Here is a 7493-nt window from a genome sequence, read left to right on the forward strand (position 1 = left end):
TTATAAGCATTGTGCCTAATTTCATGGTTATGCTTTGGTTTATTTCTAGCCTTCCACTTCTAAGGCAATTGCTCCATAGACAGATCCAGCAACTTCTACTTACTTTTCCATTCATAGGATGTTTCCAGTTATCACTGTTTTGCACTGTAATGCAAACACTAATAAAATAATTTTTACCATTAGATTCATGTGGGTAATATTTCTATTTCCACTACTGAAATACTCTGGCAATGGAAAATTTCAAGGTGTTAGCTGCAATGAAGCAACATATACAAGTCTTATTTCCCTTCTTTCTTACATGAAAAAGGGAAACTCCTGAAAAAGAGATTTGTTTTTTGTCGCCTCCACAGTTTTGATCCAGCCCTTAACGATTTCTTAACATCTTGGCAGTCCAGGACCTAGGATGGATATAATTCTTGAATGCCATAGAGCCATGGTTGCAATTGTTAGGTTAAGCTGATATTTGAGGGCACAGACTCTCATCCAGCAACACGCATCTCTTCAGTGAAGGGCACGTGTGTTAAAAAGATACAGAGTGTACGGTAGTATAATCTGCTGGGCTAACCAGCATCCATGAATGCTTCTGCTGGAAGGAAGAGACAGTGCTGAGGTCTGCAGGCTCCACAGGAAGATGTCTAGAGAAACAAAGTGCAATGAAAGGGAAGAAGAGGTAGGAGAGAGGAGGATGGCAACAGCAGAAGAGCATAGAGAAGGGAGCACACTGTGGCGTCTCCAAAAACAAGAAAAAATCAGCCTCTGTTTTAATGTGTCATTTGTGGTGACTTTTTTTTCCTTCCCTAACAAACAGCTTGGAGTCTCTGGGAGTCCTGACACCTTTTAACCTTTTGTGGCTGACATCCATTCCTCCATGCTATAAAGTCTAGGAAAGAGTTTAAAGGAAGAAAGACTTCCCAAAGGATTGTTTAATAATATTTCCCCTACAATATTACATTAGAGGAAGGTTAGGTCCTTTTGAAAGCAGGCTTTGAAACCCCATATCCTCAGTACTTCAGTGGGTGTAGCAATTATACATGTAGAGTTATATTAGCAGTTTCTCTACCCTGCCACATACACCTGTAGGTCCTAAAAAGAGGAGCTGCTGAAACGTGAGAAGGATCTATAGAACAGTAAATACAGATCTGTCAACCACCATCCCACTTACTCCTTTTTCAGCTGGCTAGTCCTTGGCTTCATGCACATTTCCCGTTCTGCAGAGCAGCCTGCATGGAGTCCAGTCAATGGCAGAACAGAAATGGCTTTTCCCACCCCTAAGCAGAAAGGTAAAGAATTCCTCTCTGTATGGCAGCCCAGGACTGTGGTTAACAAGGCATCTGCTATTTACTGCTGCCTCCTCTTCACTCATCAATCAACTGAACACCCAGGTGCCACAAGCAGAAAACTTAGATTTGTTAGTTTGCATTCAGAATATTTGTTTCAGAAGTTTGACTGAGTCATGTAGAAGTAAATGCATTTTTTAAAAGCATAAGAAATAAAAACACCAAACTGACACTCTGAAAAAGACTGGAAGAGAATCCCTGATATTAAAAAAAAAAAAAAAAGAGAGATATTTGAAATTGGGTACTTTTTTAAGAAGTATTGATACAGCTCACAAGGCATGAGAGGGAGAGTACTTCATGGAGCCTGCATTTTGTGAAGATGACCCTATAATCAATTATGGCCATCTGATACTGTGTGCAGGCACTAGGAAGAGCCAGAAACAGATCGCAACATCACATCCACCAGAATAGCCCAGCACCAAATAGAAGGTGGATTTCTCTTTTTAAAAATGTATTTTAATTATTTATATCTTGTTTTTAAATCTCTGTTATGTGGCAAATGCTGGGTTTGGAGAGAGTTCCCTATTAGATTAAAAGGATGTTATAATACACTTTTGTCTAAAAACTGTCTTCTACTCCAGTGTTTCCTTCATTAGCCATCCTGTGCTACCAGCTTGTTTTCTGCCTAATTGACATTTGGGAGTGGAGAGAGGGATACATCTCCAGACCCTGTGGTCATTGGCTTCCTATTGGAAATGCCAAGGAGGATGCCAGTTTATCCCAATGGTTTCAGCAGTGCAGACAGTTGTGTAAAAAAAATACAAACAGAGGATTAGTTGTAGCTTAACAGCTATTGTCATAACTTATAGTCAACACACTCGAACATAGCATGAACTCTTGATTGAGGAATTAAAAGCTTTTTACCCCTTTCCTGTGTCATAACACATGCCATTCTCCTTCAAATAACTTGAAGGAGTTGCATAGTCGTATTGTGAGTGTTCTTATACCCACACACTTAAGACTTGAGACATTATAGCCTTAGTGCAACACCCAAGGGGGTGTGCTCTGGGATCATGCATAACACAAAACTGGTACATGCCCTTGGCTTTCCTTAACCATGCAGCTGAGTTGGAGCATTTTCACTGTGCTTCTAGAGGGAGGCTTGGGTTTTGAGATTTTTCATAAGCCTTTATTTTATTTCATACTCTTGCTGTTAATTTGCTACAACATTACCCAAACTGCCTCTGATTAGGAGGATCCATTACTCTGTCTCTAACTTGAAAATCTCTTCTACTACTTACCAAGTTCTCTGTTCTTTCTGATGCATGACATTCCCAAAGCCAATTTGTCCTAGTGTCTCCTAGCATGTGTCTGAGGAGCATATGAGTGTACTGTACAGGTGAAGAACACATCCCTGGGAAGTGCAGCATCTCCTGAATTGGAGCCCAAGAGTCAGAGGGAGAGGCAGGAATCTCTCCTGTGGTTCCTTGTCAGGAGATTCATCAGCTCCGTTTTAGACCTGGAGAGCTTTAACCATTTGGTCGCAATGTCAGTTCTGAACCTAAACTAATCCAAAAGCGAGGAATTTTATCTAATCGGTATCACCTATCACGTCGAGAGTGCCTATTCTTGAGGAAGTCAGCTCGCATGATTGCTTAGAGTGCAGCAATCTCTCCGTCCTGGCACCACCAACGTAGTCGGAGACCTCCTGGCCTCTGGTACTACTTGCGCTCTCTGGTGGAGAGAATATAACTGGCTCCAGCAAGTGAAAATAAAGAAGGAAATAAAAGAGGAGCCTGTTTGGCATGATTTCATTTCTGAAAAGTCACAGTGCTTTGCTGAAGTCTAGTAAATATACTTCTGAAGTCATCATAATAGAAAAAATAATACACTCAAAAACATTTTTCCTACTCACACTACCAGATAGAAGAAGTAAAAGCAACGATCCTCAATTCCAGATAAAATGCCTTTCATTAGCCTTTGTTCATTTCACAAAGTTGTAACCCCTTAGAAACTGATTATTTACCCAGATATTAGAGGATGGAAAAAGTGTGATCCTAAAGAGAAAAGTAAAATAGTTATAATATGATAAAACAATGAGACTTCTGAAGTGAATGAGTGAAATAGTGATGTGCTTGGATGAACAGAAACACCATGGTGGTACTTACTAATTTTCCATGAGAAGCAAAAGTGAAGGTCTAATGATGTCATCACCTTGGAGCCTTTTGTACAGAACAAGACTCCTTTACCAAGGAGAAGAGGGTGTCCTCTGGAAGATGTGAGGGAGGGGAGTTATTCCAGATCAAGAGCTAGCCCAGTGCTAGCCTTGTGCCCCCATGTTATTAAAGCCCTCCTAGTTACTAAAGCTTGCTTAGAGACACCTCCTTGGCTGTCAGACTGCTGACCGTCTTCCAGCAAGGCTCCTCTGGGGATCCCAGTTAGCCCTCCTCCCATCACTTTCCTCTCAGAGGGCTGTCACAAAGCAGGAGACAAAGTTTCTGGTACATCAAGTCAGCTGAGGCAAGGTGGGTCACATGTAAAGTCGTATCAGTTAGAAAGGGGCTACATAAACAGACCCAAGTTGGAGAGCATAATGAAGGGCAGGACCAAATGCAGCAGCTCGGCTTCTGGCTCCTGAGTCATGCATCCCCCTGCTCCACACGCCCTGGGCTGACTTGCCAAGTGTCCAAGTCAGCAGGTGTAAGGACATACTTGTTACCTGTCTCTGCCACAGCAGGTAAAGGAGTGGGAGAGAGGCTGAAGTGCTACATGTGAATGGGAAATGTCCCCTATGCATGGGAAGTAACACGCCAAGGGTCACGTTTCATGTGTGAAGACTGACAGACTGCTTCTGCTGGCAGAGCTGTCCCTGTGAAAAGTGTGAAGCGCTATCACCTCAAACTGACTTTTAGGCTAACAAAATCTCATAATGAAGACATGGGTATATCCATTTCACAGGTAAAGGTAATCTCACACAGAGACATGGGATGCTGGAATAACCTGGGCTGGCTAAAGTGCAGTTTGGCAAAATAAGCACCTCTTTCTTACACATTTATACCATCCTGACAAAGTATGTGTTTTAGACTTCGTATTAGACTGCATGGATGGCCTCTTTTAGCCTTCTCTTTCTTTAATGTGTGTAACAAAATACTTCAGGGCTCAGAGGCAGAGAATTAGTGGGAAAGGTTTGGTCTGACTTTATCTCTGCACATTGTAATTGTGTAAATGATCATTTCATTGCCGTGACTGAACCTACTGCTTTCTTTTTGTTCTACATACAGCTTTAACAATGAAAATGCTTAAATAATAAATATTTAAATAAATATAAATAATAAATGATTAATTGATCCCATCCTGCCCCCTTTGCTTATATCTATATTGTGGGATGCAGGGTCACTTTCTGGCTCCCAAGTCTGATTGCATAATCTGCTGTGTCCTGGCTTAAGTCAGGACAGAATCCAGGCATACCCCATTCCCACAATCCCTGTGCCAAGTCCAAGCTGTGGTCCCACGTGCCTGCAACAAATCTGGACAAATAGTCAAAGTCCTAAAATTCTGCCTGCCTTCTGTCTGGGGGAAAAAAAAGAGCATTTTTGAAACTCAGATGTATGATGGACCCAGCTGCACTCATTAACAGGTGAGATATTTTATTGTTTTTGTTCACGCTTCTAGGATAGCTCTACCAGTAAGCTAGTGGTCTGCAGTTTTCTTCTTGCCTTTCTAACACAGAAAGTGAAATTGTTAACAAAGTTAATACTTCAAAGAACCAAAACTGGACGTGTGAGGTAACTGCAATGAACGATACATTCATAACTCTCTTGTTGCAGAATCCATCTAAAATCTACTCTGTATCAATAAAAGTCAGTTTATTTTTTTTTTTAAACTTGCTTTGCAACTATAACAGAGAGAGATGTACTTACTTGTTAAATACAATGAAAGGTGGGATTTGGGAAATACAGAAGTTGCTTAATAGAAGTACAGTATATAGCAGAGACCAGCAGGAAGTCAGAATCACAATTCCCAGCTTCAAAGTACACAGAATTACGAACAACTTTACTTTACTTACTAATCACATCCCCCGAGCCATACTTTGACAGATAAGATCCTGAATGTTCAGAGATGGCTATTGTAAGTTTGCTGGGACACATGAAAGTATTCAAGTATTAGCTGCCACATATTTTGGCTATATTTTAAAAGTAAAAATATAAAATATTTCCAGTAACAAGACAGTCAATAAAGCTTTGGAAAGTTGTTCTTACTATTTAAATGTAGTCTTTTACTCTTGCTTAGCACCCAGCTAACAAATCCGGTCTTGCAGCAGGGTCAATTAACCTATGTATATTGCTGTGTTGACCTGGCAATATAGCTCTGGTCATGGCTCTCTGGGGATCTCGGCACCTTGCTCCTTGGTCTCAGGCGGGTGTGCCCTCTATCACCCGCCTAGAGTCAGGCGGGAAGAAGGAGCTCCTCACTGAACAAAACATGGGATTTTCCTGTGTCCCAGGCAAATACTTTAACCTCTGAGTAGCCATTCCTACGCCCTCACAGAGAACTACAGCAGATAATACTATGCTCTGGCCCTGATGAGTCTGCAGTTCATAGGTGCAAATGGGGGCAACGTATTTACAACAGAAAATGATCAAATCACTTCTCAGGCAACAACCTGTTCCTCCTCTCAGAGACTTAACTGACATGAGGAGTTGGCGTTAGTAATTAGTAATAATACCATATTAAATAAGATGTTAATGTAATGTTTTCGCTTCCCATTTCTTTCTATCTCTACCTCTAGTTGTGAATTTGCTTGAAAAGGAACAGCAAACAAGCGCTCGCCGGCCAGGCAGCGAGGAACTTGGAACGGGGGCTTGTGCTTGAGCTGGGACACCGCTGGGCCCTGGTCATCTGCCTCTGTGGTCCATGGCGCACACTCAAACGGTCTGGAATTTCACTTTCCATCAAAGGAAGGATACTTCTGCTCTTTCAAGGCTAAAGTGGCAATAATCTAAATCTCAGTGGAGGAAGAACTGAAAATGATATTTCACTACCAACCTCAGTGACTTAATTACTTATTATTTTGGTGCCTGGATTGGGCAAAATATACAAGTGAGGTCCATTGGCTAGGAATTACCACAGATAAAGAAAATCACCAAGAAAGAAACAGCAGGTAAAGAACAGGACAACAAAAATGAGGACACAAATAGAGATGGGCTGATAAGGTAGCTTACTCTACAAACCGAACAGGAACTTACTAAAGGTGAACATGACAGAAATAAATAATTACAAAACTTCTATTTACTATCAAAAGATGATTTCCTTCCCTTTATCATCTTGCAAACCTCCTACTGATATCAAGGGTAATTCCCCATGTTTTGTAGAAAGTAGTTAGTTCTGAATTTATACTCTAGGTCACAGAGCACAGTGTAACACAGAATTGCTTTTTCTCCTTCCAGTTAGTTTGACACCCCTGGCAGAGAAAAGGGGGAGATGCTGAGGTGCCAGGAAAGAAAAGGGAAACTTGCATTTACCCTCTGTTATGAAGTAGAAGGAAAAATAAACGCATAGTAATCTCCTTAGGTGTTCCCCCAGTCCTGTGACGAGCAGAAAGGCTGGTATGGTCATATACCTGCTAGTTTTGTTCTGTTTTGTGAAAGGGTGCCTTCATGAAACACTCACTCGCTATTGAGGGCAGTGTGGCAACTCTAGCCGTTGGGCTTTGTAGTTATGACATAACTAGGCCAGCACGTCTCAGCCTTTCAAACTGAAAGATGATATCTTTTCTACGCAAAAGTCATGCCATTTCGTTAACCAGCTCCCACTACGCCCACAAGCAGGCATCCACCAGCTGAGCACAAAGATGTAAGGGTCGTCTTGCATGGCTTTTAATTTGCAGCTGTTTCTCAGTGTGCAAATAGTAACAGCGATGTAAGGGGAGCCCTTTTGTTGTATGAAAAACAATAAAAACGATTAGCTTGACACCTGCGTCCTTCTTGGGCCTCTGAAAGTCTCTCCTGCTCCAGGGTCTCTATTTAAATTGCTCCTTGCTGCACACCCTTGGAAGAGCTGTTCTCCTCCCATTCTGCCCAAAGCACTTGCTAGCACAGCAGCTGCCCTCTCTGAGAAGGGTTTTGCTTGTCCATCGCGCACGTGAAACCGCTGCCCGGCCTCCTAACCCGCCGGCGGCCTCCCCCCGCCGCCGAGGTGCGCTCGGAGGCAGCGCGG

The sequence above is a fragment of the Apteryx rowi genome, unplaced genomic scaffold, assembly GCF_003343035.1.
Source record: "Apteryx rowi isolate R43461 unplaced genomic scaffold, aptRow1 scaffold_460, whole genome shotgun sequence".
NCBI classification, from domain to species: domain Eukaryota; kingdom Metazoa; phylum Chordata; class Aves; order Apterygiformes; family Apterygidae; genus Apteryx; species Apteryx rowi.